Here is a 26,602-nt window from a genome sequence, read left to right on the forward strand (position 1 = left end):
ACAATCAAGAAAAGAGATAGAGGCACTTGCATTTGAATGAGTTTCAAGCATGCCTGGGTACTCGTGTGATCTGAGTGACTCAGTTTTGGAATACAACTGTCGCGTGGTGCACCGCAACCTCCAGGCACCCCGGAGTTTCTGAAAAAAAATTTTCTGCGATTTTCACGAAACCACTTTTCTTCAACTTGAATTGGGCTAAAAATGCATACCTGAAAATAAAAATTCTCTGAGTAGTGTGGAAATGCTGATCCTTACCCTGCCTGGGTTGTCCACTGAGCATTTCCGCGAACTCTACCTGAAGTTCTCTGGGCATGGGATTTTGACATGTTCCCCAAACCAAAAGGAATGAGTGGGAAACAATCAAGAAAAGAGATAGAGGCACTTGCATTTGAATGAGTTTCAAGCATGCCTGGGTACTCGTGTGATCTGAGTGACTCAGTTTTGGAATACAACTGTCGCGTGGTGCATCACGACCTCAAGGCACCCCGGAGTTTCTGAAAAAAAATTTTCTGCAATTTTCACGAATCCACTTTTCATCAACTTGAATTGGGCTAAAAATCCATCCCTGAAAATAAATATTCTCTGAGTAGTGTGGAAATGCTGATCCTTACCCTGCCTGGGTTGTCCACTGAGCATTTCCGCGACCTCTACTTGAAGTTCTCTGGGCATGGGATTTTGACATGTTCCACAAACCAAAAGGAATGAGTGGGAAACAATCAAGACAACAGATAGAAGCACTTGCATTTGAATGAGTTTCAAGCATGCTTGGGTACTCGTGTGATCTGAGTGACTCAGTGTTGGAATACAACTGTCGCGTGGTGCACCGCGACCTCCAGGCACCCCGGAGTTTCTGAAAAAAAATTTTCTGCGATTTTCACGAAACCACTTTTCTTCAACTTGAATTGGGCTAAAAATCCATCCCTGAAAATAAAAATTCTCTGAGTAGTGTGGAAATACTGATCCTTACCCTACCTGGGGTGTCCACTGAGCATTTCCGCGACCTCTACTTGAAGTTCTCTGGGCATGGGATTTTGACATGTTACCCAAACCAAAAGGAATGAGTGGGAAACAATCAAGACAACAGATAGAAGCACTTGCATTTGAATGAGTTTCAAGCATGCTTGGGTACTCGTGTGATCTGAGTGACTCAGTTTTCGAATACAACTGTTGCGTGGTGCACCGCGACCTCCAAGCACCCCGGAGTTTCTGAAAAAAAATTTTCTGCGATTTTCACGAAACCACTTTTCTTCAACTTGAATTGGGCTAAAAATCCATCACTGAAAATAAAAATTCTCTGAGTAGTGTGGAAATACTGATCCTTACCCTGCCTGGGTTGTCCACTGAGCATTTCCGCAAGCTCTACCTGAAGTTCTCTGGGCATGGGATTTTGACATGTTCCCCAAACCAAAAGGAATGAGTGGAAAACAATCAAGACAACAGATAGAAGCACTTGCATTTGAATGAGTTTCAAGCATGCTTGGGTACTCGTGTGATCTGAGTGACTCAGTTTTGGAATACAACTGTCGCGTGGTGCACTGCGACCTCCAGGCACCCCGGAGTTTCTGAAAAAAAATTTTCTGCGATTTTCACGAAACCACTTTTCTTCAACTTGAATTGGGCTAAAAATCCATACCTGAAAATAAAAATTCTCTGAGTAGTGTGTAAATGCTGATCCTTACCCTGCCTGGGTTGTCCACTGAGCATTTCCGCGACCTCTATCTGAAGTTCTCTGGGCATGGGATTTTGACATGTTCCCCAAACCAAAAGGAATGAGTGGGAAACAATCAAGACAACAGATAGAAGCACTTGCATTTGAATGAGTTTCAAGAATGCTTGGGTACTCGTGTGATCTGAGTGACTCAGTTTTGGAATACAACTGTTGCGTGGTGCACCGCGACCTCCAGGCACCCCGGAGTTTCTGAAAAAAAATTTTCTGCGATTTTCACGAAACCACTTTTCTTCAACTTGAATTGGGCTAAAAATCCATACCTGAAAATAAAAATTCTCTGAGTAGTGTGTAAATGCTGATCCTTACCCTGCCTGGGTTGTCCACTGAGCATTTCCGCGACCTCTACCTGAAGTTCTCTGGGCATGGGATTTTGACATGTTCCCCAAACCAAAAGGAATGAGTGGGAAACAATCAAGACAACAGATAGAAGCACTTGCATTTGAATGAGTTTCAAGCATGCTTGGGTACTCGTGTGATCTGAGTGACTCAGTTTTGGAAAACAACTGTCGCGTGGTGCACCGCGACCTCCAGGCACCCCGGAGTTTCTGAAAAAAAATTTTCTGCGATTTTCACGAAACCACTTTTCATCAACTTGAATTGGGCTAAAAATCCATCCCTGAAAATAAAAATTCTCTGAGTAGTGTGTAAATGCTGATCCTTACCCTACCTGGGGTGTCCACTGAGCATTTCCGCGAACTCTACTTGAAGTTCTCTGGGCATGGGATTTTGACATGTTACCCAAACCAAAAGGAATGAGTGGGAAACAATCAAGACAACAGATAGAAGCACTTGCATTTGAATGAGTTTCAAGCATGCTTGGGTAGTCGTGTGATCTGAGTGACTCAGTTTTGGAATACAACTGTCGCGTGGTGCACCGCGACCTCCAGGCACCCCGGAGTTTCTGAAAAAAAATTTTCTGCGATTTTCACGAAACCACTTTTCTTCAACTTGAATTGGGCTAAAAATCCATCACTGAAAATAAAAATTCTCTGAGTAGTGTGGAAATACTGATCCTTACCTTGCCTGGGTTGTCTACTGAGCATTTCCGCGAGCTCTACCTGAAGTTCTCTGGGCATGGGATTTTGACATGTTCCCCAAACCAAAAGGAATGAGTGGGAAACAATCAAGACAACAGATAGAAGCACTTGCATTTGAATGAGTTTCAAGCATGCTTGGGTACTCGTGTGATCTGAGTGACTCAGTTTTGGAATACAACTGTCGCGTGGTGCACCGCGACCTCCAGGCACCCCGGAGTTTCTGAAAAAAAATTTTCTGCGATTTTCACGAAACCACTTTTCTTCAACTTGAATTGGGCTAAAAATCCATCCCTGAAAATAAAAATTCTCTGAGTAGTGTGTAAATGCTCATCCTTACCCTGCCTGGGTTGTCCACTGAGCATTTCCGCGAACTCTACCTGAAGTTCTCTGGGCATGGGATTTTGACATGTTCCCCAAACCAAAAGGAATGAGTGGGAAACAATCAAGAAAAGAGATAGAGGCACTTGCATTTGAATGAGTTTCAAGCATGCCTGGGTACTCGTGTGATCTGAGTGACTCAGTTTTGGAATACAACTGTCGCGTGGTGCATCGCGACCTCAAGGCACCCCGGAGTTTCTGAAAAAAAATTTTCTGCAATTTTCACGAAACCACTTTTCATCAACTTGAATTGGGCTAAAAATCCATCCCTGAAAATAAAAATTCTCTGAGTAGTGTGGAAATGCTGATCCTTACCCTGCCTGGGTTGTCCACTGAGCATTTCCGCGAACTCTACCTGAAGTTCTCTGGGCATGGGATTTTGATATGTTCCCCAAACCAAAAGGAATGAGTGGGAAACAATCAAGACAACAGATAGAAGCACTTGCATTTGAATGAGTTTCAAGCATGCTTGGGTACTCGTGTGATCTGAGTGACTCAGTTTTGGAATACAACTGTCGCGTGGTGCACCGCAACCTCCAGGCACCCCGGAGTTTCTGAAAAAAAATTTTCTGCGATTTTCACGAAACCACTTTTCTTCAACTTGAATTGGGCTAAAAATCCATCCCTGAAAATAAAAATTCTCTGAGTAGTGTGGAAATGCTCATCCTTATCCTACCTGGGGTGTCCACTGAGCATTTCCGCGACCTCTACTTGAAGTTCTCTGGGCATGGGATTTTGACATGTTACCTAAACCAAAAGGAATGAGTGGGAAACAATCAAGACAACAGATAGAAGCACTTGCATTTGAATGAGTTTCAAGCATGCTTGGGTACTCGTGTGATCTGAGTGACTCAGTGTTGGAATACAACTGTCGCGTGGTGCACCGCGACCTCCAGGCACCCCGGAGTTTCTGAAAAAAAATTTTCTGCGATTTTCACGAAACCACTTTTCTTCAACTTGAATTGGGCTAAAAATCCATCCCTGAAAATAAAAATTCTCTGAGTAGTGTGGAAATACTGATCCTTACCCTACCTGGGGTGTCCACTGAGCATTTCCGCGACCTCTACTTGAAGTTCTCTGGGCATGGGATTTTGACATGTTACCCAAACCAAAAGGAATGAGTGGGAAACAATCAAGACAACAGATAGAAGCACTTGCATTTGAATGAGTTTCAAGCATGCTTGGGTACTCGTGTGATCTGAGTGACTCAGTTTTCGAATACAACTGTTGCGTGGTGCACCGCGACCTCCAAGCACCCCGGAGTTTCTGAAAAAAAATTTTCTGCGATTTTCACGAAACCACTTTTCTTCAACTTGAATTGGGCTAAAAATCCATCACTGAAAATAAAAATTCTCTGAGTAGTGTGGAAATACTGATCCTTACCCTGCCTGGGTTGTCCACTGAGCATTTCCGCAAGCTCTACCTGAAGTTCTCTGGGCATGGGATTTTGACATGTTCCCCAAACCAAAAGGAATGAGTGGAAAACAATCAAGACAACAGATAGAAGCACTTGCATTTGAATGAGTTTCAAGCATGCTTGGGTACTCGTGTGATCTGAGTGACTCAGTTTTGGAATACAACTGTCGCGTGGTGCACTGCGACCTCCAGGCACCCCGGAGTTTCTGAAAAAAAATTTTCTGCGATTTTCACGAAACCACTTTTCTTCAACTTGAATTGGGCTAAAAATCCATACCTGAAAATAAAAATTCTCTGAGTAGTGTGTAAATGCTGATCCTTACCCTGCCTGGGTTGTCCACTGAGCATTTCCGCGACCTCTATCTGAAGTTCTCTGGGCATGGGATTTTGACATGTTCCCCAAACTAAAAGGAATGAGTGGGAAACAATCAAGACAACAGATAGAAGCACTTGCATTTGAATGAGTTTCAAGAATGCTTGGGTACTCGTGTGATCTGAGTGACTCAGTTTTGGAATACAACTGTTGCGTGGTGCACCGCGACCTCCAGGCACCCCGGAGTTTCTGAAAAAAAATTTTCTGCGATTTTCACGAAACCACTTTTCTTCAACTTGAATTGGGCTAAAAATCCATACCTGAAAATAAAAATTCTCTGAGTAGTGTGTAAATGCTGATCCTTACCCTGCCTGGGTTGTCCACTGAGCATTTCCGCGACCTCTACCTGAAGATCTCTGGGCATGGGATTTTGACATGTTCCCCAAACCAAAAGGAATGAGTGGGAAACAATCAAGACAACAGATAGAAGCACTTGCATTTGAATGAGTTTCAAGCATGCTTGGGTACTCGTGTGATCTGAGTGACTCAGTTTTGGAATACAACTGTCGCGTGGTGCACCGCGACCTCCAGGCACCCCGGAGTTTCTGAAAAAAAATTTTCTGCGATTTTCACGAAACCACTTTTCTTCAACTTGAATTGGGCTAAAAATCCATCCCTGAAAATAAAAATTCTCTGAGTAGTGTGTAAATGCTCATCCTTACCCTGCCTGGGTTGTCCACTGAGCATTTCTGCGAACTCTACCTGAAGTTCTCTGGGCATGGGATTTTGACATGTTCCCCAAACCAAAAGGAATGAGTGGGAAACAATCAAGAAAAGAGATAGAGGCACTTGCATTTGAATGAGTTTCAAGCATGCCTGGGTACTCGTGTGATCTGAGTGACTCAGTTTTGGAATACAACTGTCGCGTGGTGCATCGCGACCTCAAGGCACCCCGGAGTTTCTGAAAAAAAATTTTCTGCAATTTTCACGAAACCACTTTTCATCAACTTGAATTGGGCTAAAAATCCATCCCTGAAAATAAATATTCTCTGAGTAGTGTGGAAATGCTGATCCTTACCCTACCTGGGTTGTCCACTGAGCATTTCCGCGAACTCTACCTGAAGTTCTCTGGGCATGGGATTTTGACATGTTCCCCAAACCAAAAGGAATGAGTGGGAAACAATCAAGAAAAGAGATAGAGGCACTTGCATTTGAATGAGTTTCAAGCATGCCTGGGTACTCGTGTGATCTGAGTGACTCAGTTTTGGAATACAACTGTCGCGTGGTGCACCGCGAACTCCAGGCACCCCGGAGTTTCTGAAAAAAAATTTTCTGCGATTTTCACGAAACCACTTTTCTTCAACTTGAATTGGGCTAAAAATGCATACCTGAAAATAAAAATTCTCTGAGTAGTGTGGAAATGCTGATCCTTACCCTGCCTGGGTTGTCCACTGAGCATTTCCGCGAACTCTACCTGAAGTTCTCTGGGCATGGGATTTTGATATGTTCCCCAAACCAAAAGGAATGAGTGGGAAACAATCAAGACAACAGATAGAAGCACTTGCATTTGAATGAGTTTCAAGCATGCTTGGGTACTCGTGTGATCTGAGTGACTCAGTTTTGGAATACAACTGTTGCGTGGTGCACCGCGACCTCCAGGCACCCCGGAGTTTCTGAAAAAAAATTTTCTGCGATTTTCACGAAACCACTTTTCTTCAACTTGAATTGGGCTAAAAATCCATACCTGAAAATAAAAATTCTCTGAGTAGTGTGTAAATGCTGATCCTTACCCTGCCTGGGTTGTCCACTGAGCATTTCCGCGACCTCTATCTGAAGTTCTCTGGGCATGGGATTTTGACATGTTCCCCAAACTAAAAGGAATGAGTGGGAAACAATCAAGACAACAGATAGAAGCACTTGCATTTGAATGAGTTTCAAGAATGCTTGGGTACTCGTGTGATCTGAGTGACTCAGTTTTGGAATACAACTGTTGCGTGGTGCACCGCGACCTCCAGGCACCCCGGAGTTTCTGAAAAAAAATTTTCTGCGATTTTCACGAAACCACTTTTCTTCAACTTGAATTGGGCTAAAAATCCATACCTGAAAATAAAAATTCTCTGAGTAGTGTGTAAATGCTGATCCTTACCCTGCCTGGGTTGTCCACTGAGCATTTCCGCGACCTCTACCTGAAGATCTCTGGGCATGGGATTTTGACATGTTCCCCAAACCAAAAGGAATGAGTGGGAAACAATCAAGACAACAGATAGAAGCACTTGCATTTGAATGAGTTTCAAGCATGCTTGGGTACTCGTGTGATCTGAGTGACTCAGTTTTGGAATACAACTGTCGCGTGGTGCACCGCGACCTCCAGGCACCCCGGAGTTTCTGAAAAAAAATTTTCTGCGATTTTCACGAAACCACTTTTCTTCAACTTGAATTGGGCTAAAAATCCATCCCTGAAAATAAAAATTCTCTGAGTAGTGTGTAAATGCTCATCCTTACCCTGCCTGGGTTGTCCACTGAGCATTTCTGCGAACTCTACCTGAAGTTCTCTGGGCATGGGATTTTGACATGTTCCCCAAACCAAAAGGAATGAGTGGGAAACAATCAAGAAAAGAGATAGAGGCACTTGCATTTGAATGAGTTTCAAGCATGCCTGGGTACTCGTGTGATCTGAGTGACTCAGTTTTGGAATACAACTGTCGCGTGGTGCATCGCGACCTCAAGGCACCCCGGAGTTTCTGAAAAAAAATTTTCTGCAATTTTCACGAAACCACTTTTCATCAACTTGAATTGGGCTAAAAATCCATCCCTGAAAATAAATATTCTCTGAGTAGTGTGGAAATGCTGATCCTTACCCTACCTGGGTTGTCCACTGAGCATTTCCGCGAACTCTACCTGAAGTTCTCTGGGCATGGGATTTTGACATGTTCCCCAAACCAAAAGGAATGAGTGGGAAACAATCAAGAAAAGAGATAGAGGCACTTGCATTTGAATGAGTTTCAAGCATGCCTGGGTACTCGTGTGATCTGAGTGACTCAGTTTTGGAATACAACTGTCGCGTGGTGCACCGCGAACTCCAGGCACCCCGGAGTTTCTGAAAAAAAATTTTCTGCGATTTTCACGAAACCACTTTTCTTCAACTTGAATTGGGCTAAAAATGCATACCTGAAAATAAAAATTCTCTGAGTAGTGTGGAAATGCTGATCCTTACCCTGCCTGGGTTGTCCACTGAGCATTTCCGCGAACTCTACCTGAAGTTCTCTGGGCATGGGATTTTGATATGTTCCCCAAACCAAAAGGAATGAGTGGGAAACAATCAAGACAACAGATAGAAGCACTTGCATTTGAATGAGTTTCAAGCATGCTTGGGTACTCGTGTGATCTGAGTGACTCAGTTTTGGAATACAACTGTTGCGTGGTGCACCGCGACCTCCAGGCACCCCGGAGTTTCTGAAAAAAAATTTTCTGCGATTTTCACGAAACCACTTTTCTTCAACTTGAATTGGGCTAAAAATCCATCACTGAAAATAAAAATTCTCTGAGTAGTGTGGAAATACTGATCCTTACCCTGCCTGGGTTGTCCACTGAGCATTTCCGCGAGCTCTACCTGAAGTTCTCTGGGCATGGGATTTTGACATGTTCCCCAAACCAAAAGGAATGAGTGGGAAACAATCAAGACAACAGATAGAAGCACTTGCATTTGAATGAGTTTCAAGCATGCTTGGGTACTCGTGTGATCTGAGTGACTCAGTTTTGGAATACAACTGTCGCGTGGTGCACTGCGACCTCCAGGCACCCCGGAGTTTCTGAAAAAAAATTTTCTGCGATTTTCACGAAACCACTTTTCTTCAACTTGAATTGGGCTAAAAATCCATACCTGAAAATAAAAATTCTCTGAGTAGTGTGTAAATGCTGATCCTTACCCTGCCTGGGTTGTCCACTGAGCATTTCCGCGACCTCTATCTGAAGTTCTCTGGGCATGGGATTTTGACATGTTCCCCAAACCAAAAGGAATGAGTGGGAAACAATCAAGACAACAGATAGAAGCACTTGCATTTGAATGAGTTTCAAGAATGCTTGGGTACTCGTGTGATCTGAGTGACTCAGTTTTGGAATACAACTGTCGCGTGGTGCATCGTGACCTCAAGGCACCACGGAGTTTCTGAAAAAAAATTTTCTGCAATTTTCACGAAACCACTTTTCATCAACTTGAATTGGGCTAAAAATCCATCCCTGAAAATAAATATTCTCTCAGTAGTGTGGAAATGCTGATCCTTACCCTACCTGGGGTGTCCACTGAGCATTTCCGGGAACTCTACTTGAAGTTCTCTGGGCATGGGATTTTGACATATTACCCAAACCAAAAGGAATGAGTGGGAAACAATCAAGACAACAGATAGAAGCACTTGCATTTGAATGAGTTTCAAGCATGCTTGGGTACTCGTGTGATCTGAGTGACTCAGTTTTGGAAAACAACTGTCGCGTGGTGCACCGCGACCTCCAGGCACCCCGGAGTTTCTGAAAAAAAATTTTCTGCGATTTTCACGAAACCACTTTTCTTCAACTTGAATTGGGCTAAAAATCCATCCCTGAAAATAAAAATTCTCTGAGTAGTGTGGAAATGCTCATCCTTACCCTACCTGGGGTGTCCACTTAGCATTTCCGCGACCTCTACTTGAAGTTCTCGGGGCATGGGATTTTGACATGTTACGCAAACCAAAAGGAATGAGTGGGAAACAATCAAGACAACAGATAGAAGCACTTGCATTTGAATGAGTTTCAAGCATGCTTGGGTACTCGTGTGATCTGAATGACTCAGTTTTGGAATACAACTGTCGCGTGGTGCATCGCGACCTCAAGGCACCCCGGAGTTTTTGAAAGAAAATTTTCTGCAATTTTCACGAAACCACTTTTCTTCAACTTGAATTGGGCTAAAAATCCATCACTGAAAATAAAAATTCTCTGAGTAGTGTGGAAATGCTGATCCTTACCCTACCTTGGGTGTCCACTGAGCATTTCTGCGAACTCTACTTGAAGTTCTCTGGGCATGGGATTTTGACATGTTCCCCAAACCAAAAGGAATGAGTGGGAAACAATCAAGACAACAGATAGAAGCACTTGCATTTGAATGAGTTTCAAGCATGCTTCGGTACTCGTGTGATTTGAGTGACTCAGTTTTGGAATACAACTGTCGCGTGGTGCACCGCGACCTCCAGGCACCCCGGAGTTTCTGAAAAAAAATTTTCTGCGATTTTCACGAAACCACTTTTCTTCAACTTGAATTGGGCTAAAAATTCATACCTGAAAATAAAAATTCTCTGAGTAGTGTGGAAATGCTGATCCTTACCCTACCTGGGGTGTCCACTGAGCATTTCCGCGAACTCTATCTGAAGTTCTCTGGGCATGGGATTTTGACATGTTCCCCAAACCAAAAGGAATGAGTGGGAAACAATCAAGACAACAGATAGAAGCACTTGCATTTGAATGAGTTTCAAACATGCTTGGGTACTCGTGTGATCTGAGTGACTCAGTTTTGGAAAACAACTGTCGCGTGGTGCATCGTGACCTCCAGGCACCCCGGAGTTTCTGAAAAAAAATTTTCTGCGATTTTCACGAAACCACTTTTCTTCAACTTGAATTGGGCTAAAAATCCATCCCTGACAATAAATATTCTCTGAGTAGTGAGGAAATGCTGATCCTTACCCTACCTGGGGTGTCCACTGAGCATTTCCGCGAACTCTACTTGAAGTTCTCTGGGCATGGGATTTTGACATATTACCCAAACCAAAAGGAATGAGTGGGAAACAATCAAGACAACAGATAGAAGCACTTGCATTTGAATGAGTTTCAAGCATGCTTGGGTACTCGTGTGATCTGAGTGACTCAGTTTTGGAAAACAACTGTCGCGTGGTGCACCGCGACCTCCAGGCACCCCGGAGTTTCTGAAAAAAAATTTTCTGCGATTTTCACGAAACCACTTTTCTTCAACTTGAATTGGGCTAAAAATCCATCCCTGAAAATAAAAATTCTCTGAGTAGTGTGGAAATGCTCATCCTTACCCTACCTGGGGTGTCCACTTAGCATTTCCGCGACCTCTACTTGAAGTTCTCTGGGCATGGGATTTTGACATGTTAAGCAAACCAAAAGGAATGAGTGGGAAAAAATCAAGACAACAGATAGAAGCACTTGCATTTGAATGAGTTTCAAGCATGCTTGGGTACTCGTGTGATCTGAGTGACTCAGTTTTCGAATATAAGTGTTGCGTGGTGCACCGCGACCTCCAGGCACCTCGGAGTTTCTGAAAAAAAATTTTCTGCGATTTTCACGAAACCACTTTTCTTCAACTTGAATTGGGCTAAAAATCCATCCCTGAAAATAAAAAGTCTCTGAGTAGTGTGGAAATACTGATCCTTACCCTGCCTGGGTTGTCCACTGAGCATTTCCGCGAGCTCTACCTGAAGTTCTCTGGCATGGGATTTTGACATGTTCCCCAAACCAAAAGGAATGAGTGGGAAAAAATGAAGACAACTGATAGAAGCACTTGCATTTGAATGAGTTTCAAGCATGCTTGGGTACTCGTGTGATCTGAGTGACTCAGTTTTGGAATACAACTGTCGCGTGGTGCACCGCGACCTCCAGGCACCCCGGAGTTTCTGAAAAAAAATTTTCTGCGATTTTCACGAAACCACTTTTCTTCAACTTGAATTGGGCTAAAAATCCATCCCTGAAAATAAATATTCTCTGAGTAGTGTGGAAATGCTGATCCTTACCCTACCTGGGGTGTCCACTGAGCATTTCCGCGAACTCTACTTGAAGTTCTCTGGGAATGGGATTTTGACATGTTACCTAAACCAAAAGGAATGAGTGGGAAACAATCAAGACTACAGATAGAAGCACTTGCATTTGAATGAGTTTCAAGCATGCTTGGGTACTCGTGTGATCTGAGTGACTCAGTTTTGGAATACAACTGTCGCGTGGTGCACCGCGACCTCCAGGCACCCCGGAGTTTTTGAAAGAAAATTTTCTGCAATTTTCACGAAACCACTTTTCATCAACTTGAATTGGGCTAAAAATCCATCCCTGAAAATAAATATTCTCTGAGTAGTGTGGAAATGCTGATCCTTACCCTACCTGGGGTGTCCACTGAGCATTTCCGCGAACTCTACTTGAAGTTCTCTGGGAATGGGATTTTGACATGTTACCTAAACCAAAAGGAATGAGTGGGAAACAATCAAGACTACAGATAGAAGCACTTGCATTTGAATGAGTTTCAAGCATGCTTGGGTACTCGTGTGATCTGAGTGACTCAGTTTTGGAATACAACTGTCGCGTGGTGCACCGCGACCTCCAGGCACCCCGGAGTTTCTGAAAAAAAATTTTCTGCGATTTTCACGAAACCACTTTTCTTCAACTTGAATTGGGCTAAAAATCCATCACTGAAAATAAAAATTCTCTGAGTAGTGTGGAAATACTGATCCTTACCCTGCCTGGGTTGTCCACTGAGCATTTCCGCGAGCTCTACCTGAAGTTCTCTGGGCATGGGATTTTGACATGTTCCCCAAACCAAAAGGAATGAGTGGGAAACAATCAAGACAACAGATAGAAGCACTTGCATTTGAATGAGTTTCAAGCATGCTTGGGTACTCGTGTGATCTGAGTGACTCAGTTTTGGAATACAACTGTCGCGTGGTGAATCGCGACCTCAAGGCACCCCGGAGTTTTTGAAAAAAAATTTTCTGCAATTTTCACGAAACCACTTTTCATCAACTTGAATTGGGCTAAAAATCCATCCCTGAAAATAAATATTCTCTGAGTAGTGTGGAAATGCTGATCCTTACCCTACCTGGGGTGTCCACTGAGCATTTCCGCGAACTCTACTTGAAGTTCTCTGGGCATGGGATTTTGACATGTTACCCAAACCAAAAGGAATGAGTGGGAATCAATCAAGACAACAGATAGAAGCACTTGCATTTGAATGAGTTTCAAGCATGCTTCGGTACTCGTGTGATCTGAGTGACTCAGTTTTGGAAAACAACTGTCGCGTGGTGCACCGCGACCTCCAGGCACCCCGGAGTTTCTGAAAAAAAATTTTCTGCGATTTTCACGAAACCACTTTTCTTCAACTTGAATTGGGCTAAAAATCCATCCCTGAAAATAAAAATTCTCTGAGTAGTGTGGAAATGCTCATCCTTACCCTACCTGGGGTGTCCACTTAGCATTTCCGCGACCTCTACTTGAAGTTCTCTGGGCATGGGATTTTGACATGTTACGCAAACCAAAAGGAATGAGTGGGAAAAAATCAAGACAACAGATAGAAGCACTTGCATTTGAATGAGTTTCAAGCATGCTTGGGTACTCGTGTGATCTGAGTGACTCAGTTTTCGTATACAAGTGTTGCGTGGTGCACCGCGACCTCCAGGCACCTCGGAGTTTCTGAAAAAAAATTTTCTGCGATTTTCACGAAACCACTTTTCTTCAATTTGAATTGGGCTAAAAATCCATCACTGAAAATAAAAAGTCTCTGAGTAGTGTGGAAATACTGATCCTTACCCTGCCTGGGTTGTCCACTGAGCATTTCCGCGAGCTCTACCTGAAGTTCTCTGGGCATGGGATTTTGACATGTTCCCCAAACCAAAAGGAATGAGTGGGAAACAATCAAGAAAAGAGATAGAGGCACTTGCATTTGAATGAGTTTCAAGCATGCCTGGGTACTCGTGTGATCTGAGTGACTCAGTTTTGGTATACAACTGTCGCGTGGTGCATCGCGACCTCAAGGCACCCCGGAGTTTCTGAAAAAAAATTTTCTGCAATTTTCACGAAACCACTTTTCATCAACTTGAATTGGGCTAAAAATCCATCCCTGAAAATAAATATTCTCTGAGTAGTGTGGAAATGCTGATCCTTACCCTACCTGGGGTGTCCACTGAGCATTTCCGCGAACTCTACTTGAAGTTCTCTGGGCATGGGATTTTGACATGTTACCTAAACCAAAAGGAATGAGTGGGAAACAATCAAGACAACAGATAGAAGCACTTGCATTTGAATGAGTTTCAAGCATGCTTGGGTACTCGTGTGATCTGAGTGACTCAGTTTTGGAATACAACTGTCGCGTGGTGCATCGCGACCTCAAGGCACCCCGGAGTTTTTGAAAGAAAATTATCTGCAATTTTCACGAAACCACTTTTCTTCAACTTGAATTGGGCTAAAAATCCATCACTGAAAATAAAAATTCTCTGAGTAGTGTGGAAATGCTGATCCTTACCCTACCTTGGGTGTCCACTGAGCATTTCTGCGAACTCTACTTGAAGTTCTCTGGGCATGGGATTTTGACATGTTACCCAAACCAAAAGGAATGAGTGGGAAACAATCAAGACAACAGATAGAAGCACTTGCATTTGAATGAGTTTCAAGCATGCTTCGGTACTCGTGTGATTTGAGTGACTCAGTTTTGGAATACAACTGTCGCGTGGTGCACCGCGACCTCCAGGCACCCCGGAGTTTCTGAAAAAAAATTTTCTGCGATTTTCACGAAACCACTTTTCTTCAACTTGAATTGGGCTAAAAATCCATCACTGAAAATAAAAATTCTCTGAGTAGTGTGGAAATACTGATCCTTACCCTGCCTGGGTTGTCCACTGAGCATTTCCGCGAGCTCTACCTGAAGTTCTCTGGGCATGGGATTTTGACATGTTCCCCAAACCAAAAGGAATGAGTGGGAAACAATCAAGACAACAGATAGAAGCACTTGCATTTGAATGAGTTTCAAGTATGCTTGGGTACTCGTGTGATCTGAGTGACTCAGTTTTGGAATACAACTGTCGCGTGGTGCACTGCGACCTCCAGGCACCCCGGAGTTTCTGAATAAAAATTTTCTGCGATTTTCACGAAACCACTTTTCTTCAACTTGAATTGGGCTAAAAATTCATACCTGAAAATAAAAATTCTCTGAGTAGTGTGGAAATGCTGATCCTTCCCCTGCCTGGGTTGTCCACTGAGCATTTCCGCGACCTCTATCTGAAGTTCTCTGGGCATGGGATTTTGACATGTTCCCCAAACCAAAAGGAATGAGTGGGAAACAATCAAGACAACAGATAGAAGCACTTGCATTTGAATGAGTTTCAAGAATGCTTGGGTACTCGTGTGATCTGAGTGACTCAGTTTTGGAATACAACTGTCGCGTGGTGCATCGTGACCTCAAGGCACCCCGGAGTTTCTGAAAAAAAAATTTCTGCAATTTTCACGAATCCACTTTTCATCAACTTGAATTGGGCTAAAAATCCATCCCGGAAAATAAATATTCTCTGAGTAGTGAGGAAATGCTGATCCTTACCCTACCTGGGGTGTCCACTGAGCATTTCCGCGAACTCTACTTGAAGTTCTCTGGGCATGGGATTTTGACATATTACCCAAACCAAAAGGAATGAGTGGGAAAAAATCAAGACAACAGATAGAAGCACTTGCATTTGAATGAGTTTCAAGCATGCTTGGGTACTCGTGTGATCTGAGTGACTCAGTTTTGGAAAACAACTGTCGCGTGGTGCACCGCGACCTCCAGGCACCCCGGAGTTTCTGAAAAAAAATTTTCTGCGATTTTCACGAAACCACTTTTCTTCAACTTGAATTGGGCTAAAAATCCATCCCTGAAAATAAAAATTCTCTGAGTAGTGTGGAAATGCTCATCCTTACCCTACCTGGGGTGTCCACTTAGCATTTTAGCGACCTCTACTTGAAGTTCTCTGGGCATGGGATTTTGACATGTTAAGCAAACCAAAAGGAATGAGTGGGAAAAAATCAAGACAACAGATAGAAGCACTTGCATTTGAATGAGTTTCAAGCATGCTTGGGTACTCGTGTGATCTGAGTGACTCAGTTTTCGAATATAAGTGTTGCGTGGTGCACCGCGACCTCCAGGCACCTCGGAGTTTCTGAAAAAAAATTTTCTGCGATTTTCACGAAACCACTTTTCTTCAACTTGAATTGGGCTAAAAATCCATCCCTGAAAATAAAAAGTCTCTGAGTAGTGTGGAAATACTGATCCTTACCCTGCCTGGGTTGTCCACTGAGCATTTCCGCGAGCTCTACCTGAAGTTCTCTGGCATGGGATTTTGACATGTTCCCCAAACCAAAAGGAATGAGTGGGAAACAATCAAGACAACTGATAGAAGCACTTGCATTTGAATGAGTTTCAAGCATGCTTGGGTACTCGTGTGATCTGAGTGACTCAGTTTTGGAATACAACTGTCGCGTGGTGCACCGCGACCTCCAGGCACCCCGGAGTTTCTGAAAAAAAATTTTCTGCGATTTTCACGAAACCACTTTTCTTCAACTTGAATTGGGCTAAAAATCCATCCCTGAAAATAAAAATTCTCTGAGTAGTGTGTAAATGCTGATCCTTACCCTACCTGGGGTGTCCACTGAGCATTTCCGCGAACTCTACTTGAAGTTCTCTGGGCATGGGATTTTGACATGTTACCCAAACCAAAAGGAATGAGTGGGAAACAATCAAGACAACAGATAGAAGCACTTGCATTTGAATGAGTTTCAAGCATGCTTGGGTAGTCGTGTGATCTGAGTGACTCAGTTTTGGAATACAACTGTCGCGTGGTGCACCGCGACCTCCAGGCACCCCGGAGTTTCTGAAAAAAAAATTTCTGCGATTTTCACGAAACCACTTTTCTTCAACTTGAATTGGGCTAAAAATCCATCACTGAAAATAAAAATTCTCTGAGTAGTGTGGAAATACTGATCCTTACCCTGCCTGGGTTGTCCACTGAACATTTCCGCGAGCTCTACCTGAAGTTCTCTGGGCATGGGATTTTGACATGTTCCCCAAACCAAAAGGAATGAGTGGGAAACAATCAAGACAACAGATAGAAGCACTTGCATTTGAATGAGTTTCAAGCATGCTTGGGTACTCGTGTGATCTGAGTGACTCAGTTTTGGAATACAACTGTCGCGTGGTGCACCGCGACCTCCAGGCACCCCGGAGTTTCTGAAAAAAAATTTTCTGCGATTTTCACGAAACCACTTTTCTTCAACTTGAATTGGGCTAAAAATCCATCCCTGAAAATAAAAATTCTCTGAGTAGTGTGTAAATGCTCATCCTTACCCTGCCTGGGTTGTCCACTGAGCATTTCCGCGAACTCTACCTGAAGTTCTCTGGGCATGGGATTCTGACATGTTCCCCAAACCAAAAGGAATGAGTGAGAAACAATCAAGAAAAGAGATAGAGGCACTTGCATTTGAATAAGTTTCAAGCATGCCTGGGTACTCGTGTGATCTGAGTGACTCAGTTTTGGAATACAACTGTCGCGTGGTGCATCGCAACCTCAAGGCACCCCGGAGTTTTTGAAAGAAAATTTTCTGCAATTTTCACGAAACCACTTTTCATCAACTTGAATTGGGCTAAAAATCCATCCCTGAAAATAAATATTCTCTGAGTAGTGTGGAAATGCTGATCCTTACCCTACCTGGGGTGTCCACTGAGCATTTCCGCGAACTCTACTTGAAGTTCTCTGGGAATGGGATTTTGACATGTTACCTAAACCAAAAGGAATGAGTGGGAAACAATCAAGACTACAGATAGAAGCACTTGCATTTGAATGAGTTTCAAGCATGCTTGGGTACTCGTGTGATCTGAGTGACTCAGTTTTGGAATACAACTGTCGCGTGGTGCACCGCGACCTCCAGGCACCCCGGAGTTTTTGAAAGAAAATTTTCTGCAATTTTCACGAAACCACTTTTCATCAACTTGAATTGGGCTAAAAATCCATCCCTGAAAATAAATATTCTCTGAGTAGTGTGGAAATGCTGATCCTTACCCTACCTGGGGTGTCCACTGAGCATTTCCGCGAACTCTACTTGAAGTTCTCTGGGAATGGGATTTTGACATGTTACCTAAACCAAAAGGAATGAGTGGGAAACAATCAAGACTACAGATAGAAGCACTTGCATTTGAATGAGTTTCAAGCATGCTTGGGTACTCGTGTGATCTGAGTGACTCAGTTTTGGAATACAACTGTCGCGTGGTGCACCGCGACCTCCAGGCACCCCGGAGTTTCTGAAAAAAAATTTTCTGCGATTTTCACGAAACCACTTTTCTTCAACTTGAATTGGGCTAAAAATCCATCACTGAAAATAAAAATTCTCTGAGTAGTGTGGAAATGCTGATCCTTACCCTACCTGGGGTGTCCACTGAGCATTTCCGCGAACTCTACTTGAAGTTCTCTGGGCATGGGATTTTGACATGTTCCCCAAACCAAAAGGAATGAGTGGGAAACAATCAAGACAACAGATAGAAGCACTTGCATTTGAATGAGTTTCAAGCATGCTTCGGTACTCGTGTGATCTGAGTGACTCAGTTTTGGAAAACAACTATCGCGTGGTGCACCGCGACCTCCAGGCACCCCGGAGTTTCTGAAAAAAAATTTTCTGCGATTTTCACGAAACCACTTTTCTTCAACTTGAATTGGGCTAAAAATCCATCCCTGAAAATAAAAATTCTCTGAGTAGTGTGGAAATGCTCATCCTTACCCTACCTGGGGTGTCCACTTAGCATTTCCGCGACCTCTACTTGAAGTTCTCTGGGCATGGGATTTTGACATGTTACGCAAACCAAAAGGAATGAGTGGGAAAAAATCAAGACAACAGATAGAAGCACTTGCATTTGAATGAGTTTCAAGCATGCTTGGGTACTCGTGTGATCTGAGTGACTCAGTTTTCGTATACAAGTGTTGCGTGGTGCACCGCGACCTCCAGGCACCTCGGAGTTTCTGAAAAAAAATTTTCTGCGATTTTCACGAAACCACTTTTCTTCAATTTGAATTGGGCTAAAAATCCATCACTGAAAATAAAAAGTCTCTGAGTAGTGTGGAAATACTGATCCTTACCCTGCCTGGGTTGTCCACTGAGCATTTCCGCGAGCTCTACCTGAAGTTCTCTGGGCATGGGATTTTGACATGTTCCCCAAACCAAAAGGAATGAGTGGGAAACAATCAAGAAAAGAGATAGAGGCACTTGCATTTGAATGAGTTTCAAGCATGCCTGGGTACTCGTGTGATCTGAGTGACTCAGTTTTGGTATACAACTGTCGCGTGGTGCATCGCGACCTCAAGGCACCCCGGAGTTTCTGAAAAAAAATTTTCTGCAATTTTCACGAAACCACTTTTCATCAACTTGAATTGGGCTAAAAATCCATCCCTGAAAATAAATATTCTCTGAGTAGTGTGGAAATGCTGATCCTTACCCTACCTGGGGTGTCCACTGAGCATTTCCGCGAACTCTACTTGAAGTTCTCTGGGCATGGGATTTTGACATGTTACCTAAACCAAAAGGAATGAGTGGGAAACAATCAAGACAACAGATAGAAGCACTTGCATTTGAATGAGTTTCAAGCATGCTTGGGTACTCGTGTGATCTGAATGACTCAGTTTTGGAATACAACTGTCGCGTGGTGCATCGCGACCTCAAGGCACCCCGGAGTTTTTGAAAGAAAATTTTCTGCAATTTTCACGAAACCACTTTTCTTCAACTTGAATTGGGCTAAAAATCCATCACTGAAAATAAAAATTCTCTGAGTAGTGTGGAAATGCTGATCCTTACCCTACCTTGGGTGTCCACTGAGCATTTCTGCGAACTCTACTTGAAGTTCTCTGGGCATGGGATTTTGACATGTTACCCAAACCAAAAGGAATGAGTGGGAAACAATCAAGACAACAGATAGAAGCACTTGCATTTGAATGAGTTTCAAGCATGCTTCGGTACTCGTGTGATCTGAGTGACTCAGTTTTGGAAAACAACTGTCGCGTGGTGCACCGCGACCTCCAGGCACCCCGGAGTTTCTGAAAAAAAATTTTCTGCGATTTTCACGAAACCACTTTTCTTCAACTTGAATTGGGCTAAAAATCCATCCCTGAAAATAAAAATTCTCTGAGTAGTGTGGAAATGCTCATCCTTACCCTACCTGGGGTGTCCACTTAGCATTTCCGCGACCTCTACTTGAAGTTCTCTGGGCATGGGATTTTGACATGTTACGCAAACCAAAAGGAATGAGTGGGAAAAAATCAAGACAACAGATAGAAGCACTTGCATTTGAATGAGTTTCAAGCATGCTTGGGTACTCGTGTGATCTGAGTGACTCAGTTTTCGTATACAAGTGTTGCGTGGTGCACCGCGACCTCCAGGCACCTCGGAGTTTCTGAAAAAAAATTTTCTGCGATTTTCACGAAACCACTTTTCTTCAATTTGAATTGGGCTAAAAATCCATCACTGAAAATAAAAAGTCTCTGAGTAGTGTGGAAATACTGATCCTTACCCTGCCTGGGTTGTCCACTGAGCATTTCCGCGAGCTCTACCTGAAGTTCTCTGGGCATGGGATTTTGACATGTTCCCCAAACCAAAAGGAATGAGTGGGAAACAATCAAGAAAAGAGATAGAGGCACTTGCATTTGAATGAGTTTCAAGCATGCCTGGGTACTCGTGTGATCTGAGTGACTCAGTTTTGGTATACAACTGTCGCGTGGTGCATCGCGACCTCAAGGCACCCCGGAGTTTCTGAAAAAAAATTTTCTGCAATTTTCACGAAACCACTTTTCATCAACTTGAATTGGGCTAAAAATCCATCCCTGAAAATAAATATTCTCTGAGTAGTGTGGAAATGCTGATCCTTACCCTACCTGGGGTGTCCACTGAGCATTTCCGCGAACTCTACTTGAAGTTCTCTGGGCATGGGATTTTGACATGTTACCCAAACCAAAAGGAATGAGTGGGAAACAATCAAGACAACAGATAGAAGCACTTGCATTTGAATGAGTTTCAAGCATGCTTGGGTACTCGTGTGATCTGAATGACTCAGTTTTGGAATACAACTGTCGCGTGGTGCATCGCGACCTCAAGGCACCCCGGAGTTTTTGAAAGAAAATTTTCTGCAATTTTCACGAAACCACTTTTCTTCAACTTGATTTGGGCTAAAAATCCATCACTGAAAATAAAAATTCTCTGAGTAGTGTGGAAATGCTGATCCTTACCCTACCTTGGGTGTCCACTGAGCATTTCCGCGAGCTCTACCTGAAGTTCTCTGGGCATGGGATTTTGACATGTTCCCCAAACCAAAAGGAATGAGTGGGAAACAATCAAGACAACAGATAGAAGCACTTGCATTTGAATGAGTTTCAAGTATGCTTGGGTACTCGTGTGATCTGAGTGACTCAGTTTTGGAATACAACTGTCGCGTGGTGCACTGCGACCTCCAGGCACCCCGGAGTTTCTGAATAAAAATTTTCTGCGATTTTCACGAAACCACTTTTCTTCAACTTGAATTGGGCTAAAAATTCATACCTGAAAATAAAAATTCTCTGAGTAGTGTGGAAATGCTGATCCTTCCCCTGCCTGGGTTGTCCACTGAGCATTTCCGCGACCTCTATCTGAAGTTCTCTGGGCATGGGATTTTGACATGTTCCCCAAACCAAAAGGAATGAGTGGGAAACAATCAAGACAACAGATAGAAGCACTTGCATTTGAATGAGTTTCAAGAATGCTTGGGTACTCGTGTGATCTGAGTGACTCAGTTTTGGAATACAACTGTCGCGTGGTGCATCGTGACCTCAAGGCACCCCGGAGTTTCTGAAAAAAAATTTTCTGCAATTTTCACGAATCCACTTTTCATCAACTTGAATTGGGCTAAAAATCCATCCCTGAAAATAAATATTCTCTGAGTAGTGAGGAAATGCTGATCCTTACCCTACCTGGGGTGTCCACTGAGCATTTCCGCGAACTCTACTTGAAGTTCTCTGGGCATGGGATTTTGACATATTACCCAAACCAAAAGGAATGAGTGGGAAAAAATCAAGACAACAGATAGAAGCACTTGCATTTGAATGAGTTTCAAGCATGCTTGGGTACTCGTGTGATCTGAGTGACTCAGTTTTGGAAAACAACTGTCGCGTGGTGCACCGCGACCTCCAGGCACCCCGGACTTTCTGAAAAAAAATTTTCTGCGATTTTCACGAAACCACATTTCTTCAACTTGAATTGGGCTAAAAATCCATCCCTGAAAATAAAAATTCTCTGAGTAGTGTGGAAATGCTCATCCTTACCCTACCTGGGGTGTCCACTTAGCATTTCCGCGACCTCTACTTGAAGTTCTCTGGGCATGGGATTTTGACATGTTAAGCAAACCAAAAGGAATGAGTGGGAAAAAATCAAGACAACAGATAGAAGCACTTGCATTTGAATGAGTTTCAAGCATGCTTGGGTACTCGTGTGATCTGAGTGACTCAGTTTTCGAATATAAGTGTTGCGTGGTGCACCGCGACCTCCAGGCACCTCGGAGTTTCTGAAAAAAAATTTTCTGCGATTTTCACGAAACCACTTTTCTTCAACTTGAATTGGGCTAAAAATCCATCCCTGAAAATAAAAAGTCTCTGAGTAGTGTGGAAATACTGATCCTTACCCTGCCTGGGTTGTCCACTGAGCATTTCCGCGAGCTCTACCTGAAGTTCTCTGGGCATGGGATTTTGACATGTTCCCCAAACCAAAAGGAATGAGTGGGAAACAATCAAGACAACTGATAGAAGCACTTGCATTTGAATGAGTTTCAAGCATGCTTGGGTACTCGTGTGATCTGAGTGACTCAGTTTTGGAATACAACTGTCGCGTGGTGCACCGCGACCTCCAGGCACCCCGGAGTTTCTGAAAAAAAATTTTCTGCGATTTTCACGAAACCACTTTTCTTCAACTTGAATTGGGCTAAAAATCCATCCCTGAAAATAAAAATTCTCTGAGTAGTGTGTAAATGCTGATCCTTACCCTACCTGGGGTGTCCACTGAGCATTTCCGCGAACTCTACTTGAAGTTCTCTGGGCATGGGATTTTGACATGTTACCCAAACCAAAAGGAATGAGTGGGAAACAATCAAGACAACAGATAGAAGCACTTGCATTTGAATGAGTTTCAAGCATGCTTGGGTAGTCGTGTGATCTGAGTGACTCAGTTTTGGAATACAACTGTCGCGTGGTGCACCGCGACCTCCAGGCACCCCGGAGTTTCTGAAAAAAAAATTTCTGCGATTTTCACGAAACCACTTTTCTTCAACTTGAATTGGGCTAAAAATCCATCACTGAAAATAAAAATTCTCTGAGTAGTGTGGAAATACTGATCCTTACCCTGCCTGGGTTGTCCACTGAACATTTCCGCGAGCTCTACCTGAAGTTCTCTGGGCATGGGATTTTGACATGTTCCCCAAACCAAAAGGAATGAGTGGGAAACAATCAAGACAACAGATAGAAGCACTTGCATTTGAATGAGTTTCAAGCATGCTTGGGTACTCGTGTGATCTGAGTGACTCAGTTTTGGAATACAACTGTCGCGTGGTGCACCGCGACCTCCAGGCACCCCGGAGTTTCTGAAAAAAAATTTTCTGCGATTTTCACGAAACCACTTTTCTTCAACTTGAATTGGGCTAAAAATCCATCCCTGAAAATAAAAATTCTCTGAGTAGTGTGTAAATGCTCATCCTTACCCTGCCTGGGTTGTCCACTGAGCATTTCCGCGAACTCTACCTGAAGTTCTCTGGGCATGGGATTTTGACATGTTCCCCAAACCAAAAGGAATGAGTGAGAAACAATCAAGAAAAGAGATAGAGGCACTTGCATTTGAATAAGTTTCAAGCATGCCTGGGTACTCGTGTGATCTGAGTGACTCAGTTTTGGAATACAACTGTCGCGTGGTGCATCGCAACCTCAAGGCACCCCGGAGTTTCTGAAAAAAAATTTTCTGCAATTTTCACGAAACCACTTTTCATCAACTTGAATTGGGCTAAAAATCCATCCCTGAAAATAAATATTCTCTGAGTTGTGTGGAAATGCTGATCCTTACCCCACCTGGGGTGTCCACTGAGCATTTCCGCGAACTCTACTTGAAGTTCTCTGGGCATGGGATTTTGACATGTTACCTAAACCAAAAGGAATGAGTGGGAAACAATCAAGACAACAGATAGAAGCACTTGCATTTGAATGAGTTTCAAGCATGCTTGGGTACTCGTGTGATCTGAATGACTCAGTTTTGGAATACAACTGTCGCGTGGTGCATCGCGACCTCAAGGCACCCCGGAGTTTTTGAAAGAAAATTTTCTGCAATTTTCAAGAAACCACTTTTCATCAACTTGAATTGGGCTAAAAATCCATCCCTGAAAATAAATATTCTCTGAGTAGTGTGGAAATGCTGATCCTTACCCTACCTGGGGTGTCCACTGAGCATTTCCGCGAACTCTACTTGAAGTTCTCTGGGCATGGGATTTTGACATGTTACCTAAGCCAAAAGGAATGAGTGGGAAACAATCAAGACTACAGATAGAAGCACTTGCATTTGAATGAGTTTCAAGCATGCTTGGGTACTCGTGTGATCTGAGTGACTCAGTTTTGGAATACAACTGTCGCGTGGTGCACCGCGACCTCCAGGCACCCCGGAGTTTCTGAAAAACAATTTTCTGCGATTTTCACGAAACCACTTTTCTTCAACTTGAATTGGGCTAAAAATCCATCCCTGAAAATAAAAATTCTCTGAGTAGTGTGTAAATGCTCATCCTTACCCTACCTGGGGTGTCCACTGAGCATTTCCGCTACCTCTACTTGAAGTTCTCTGGGCATGGGATTTTGACATGTTACGCAAACCAAAAGGAATGAGTGGGAAACAATCAAGACAACAGATAGAAGCACTTGCATTTGAATGAGTTTCAAGCATGCTTGGGTACTCGTGTGATCTGAATGACTCAGTTTTAGAATACAACTGTCGCGTGGTGCACCGCGACCTCCAGGCACCCCGGAGTTTCTGAAAAAAAATTTTCTGCGATTTTCACGAAACCACTTTTCTTCAACTTGAATTGGGCTAAAAATCCATCACTGAAAATAAAAATTCTCTGAGTAGTGTGGAAATACTGATCCTTACCCTACCTGGGGTGTCCACTGAGCAATTCCGCGAACTCTACTTGAAGTTCTCTGGGCATGGGATTTTGACATGTTCCCCAAACCAAAAGGAATGAGTGGGAAACAATCAAGAAAAGAGATAGAGGCACTTGCATTTGAATGAGTTTCAAGCATGCCTGGGTACTCGTGTGATCTGAGTGACTCAGTTTTGGAATACAACTGTCGCGTGGTGCATCGCGACCTCAAGGCACCCCGGAGTTTCTGAAAATAAATTTTCTGCAATTTTCACGAAACCACTTTTCATCAACTTGAATTGGGCTAAAAATCCATCCCTGAAAATAAATATTCTCTGAGTAGTGTGGAAATGCTGATCCTTACCCTACCTGGGGTGTCCACTGAGCATTTCCGCGAACTCTACTTGAAGTTCTCTGGGCATGGGATTTTGACATGTTACCTAAACCAAAAGGAATGAGTGGGAAACAATCAAGACAACAGATAGAAGCACTTGCATTTGAATGAGTTTCAAGCATGCTTGGGTACTCGTGTGATCTGAATGACTCAGTTTTGGAATACAACTGTCGCGTGGTGCATCGCGACCTCAAGGCACCCCGGAGTTTTTGAAAGAAAATTTTCTGCAATTTTCACGAAACCACTTTTCATCAACTTGAATTGGGCTAAAAATCCATCCCTGAAAATAAATATTCTCTGAGTAGTGTGGAAATGCTGATCCTTACCCTACCTGGGGTGTCCACTGAGCATTTCCGCGAACTCTACTTGAAGTTCTCTGGGCATGGGATTTTGACATGTTACCTAAGCCAAAAGGAATGAGTGGGAAACAATCAAGACTACAGATAGAAGCACTTGCATTTGAATGAGTTTCAAGCATGCTTGGGTACTCGTGTGATCTGAGTGACTCAGTTTTGGAATACAACTGTCGCGTGGTGCACCGCGACCTCCAGGCACCCCGGAGTTTCTGAAAAAAAATTTTCTGCGATTTTCACGAAACCACTTTTCTTCAACTTGAATTGGGCTAAAAATCCATCACTGAAAATAAAAATTCTCTGAGTAGTGTGGAAATACTGATCCTTACCCTGCCTGGGTTGTCCACTGAGCATTTCCGCGAGCTCTACCTGAAGTTCTCTGGGCATGGGATTTTGACATGTTCCCCAAACCAAAAGGAATGAGTGGGAAACAATCAAGACAACAGATAGAAGTACTTGCATTTGAATGAGTTTCAAGCATGCTTGGGTACTCGTGTGATCTGAGTGACTCAGTTTTGGAATACAACTGTCGCGTGGTGCACCGCGACCTCCAGGCACCCCGGAGTTTCTGAAAAAAAATTTTCTGCGATTTTCATGAAACCACTTTTCTTCAACTTGAATTGGGCTAAAAATCCATCCCTGAAAATAAAAATTCTCTGAGTAGTGTGTAAATGCTCATCCTTACCCTACCTGGGGTGTCCACTGAGCATTTCCGCTACCTCTACTTGAAGTTCTCTGGGCATGGGATTTTGACCTGTTACGCAAACCAAAAGGAATGAGTGGGAAACAATCAAGACAACAGATAGAAGCACTTGCATTTGAATGAGTTTCAAGCATGCTTGGGTACTCGTGTGATCTGAGTGACTCAGTTTTGGAATACAACTGTCGCGTGGTGCATCGCGACCTCAAGGCACCCCGGAGTTTCTGAAAAAAAATTTTCTGCGATTTTCACGAAACCACTTTTCATCAACTTGAATTGGGCTAAAAATCCATCCCTGAAAATAAATATTCTCTGAGTAGTGTGGAAATGCTGATCCTTACCCTGC

The sequence above is a fragment of the Atractosteus spatula genome, chromosome 3 (assembly GCF_055471065.1).
Source record: "Atractosteus spatula isolate fAtrSpa1 chromosome 3, fAtrSpa1.hap1, whole genome shotgun sequence".
Classification (NCBI taxonomy): Eukaryota; Metazoa; Chordata; class Actinopteri; order Semionotiformes; family Lepisosteidae; genus Atractosteus; species Atractosteus spatula.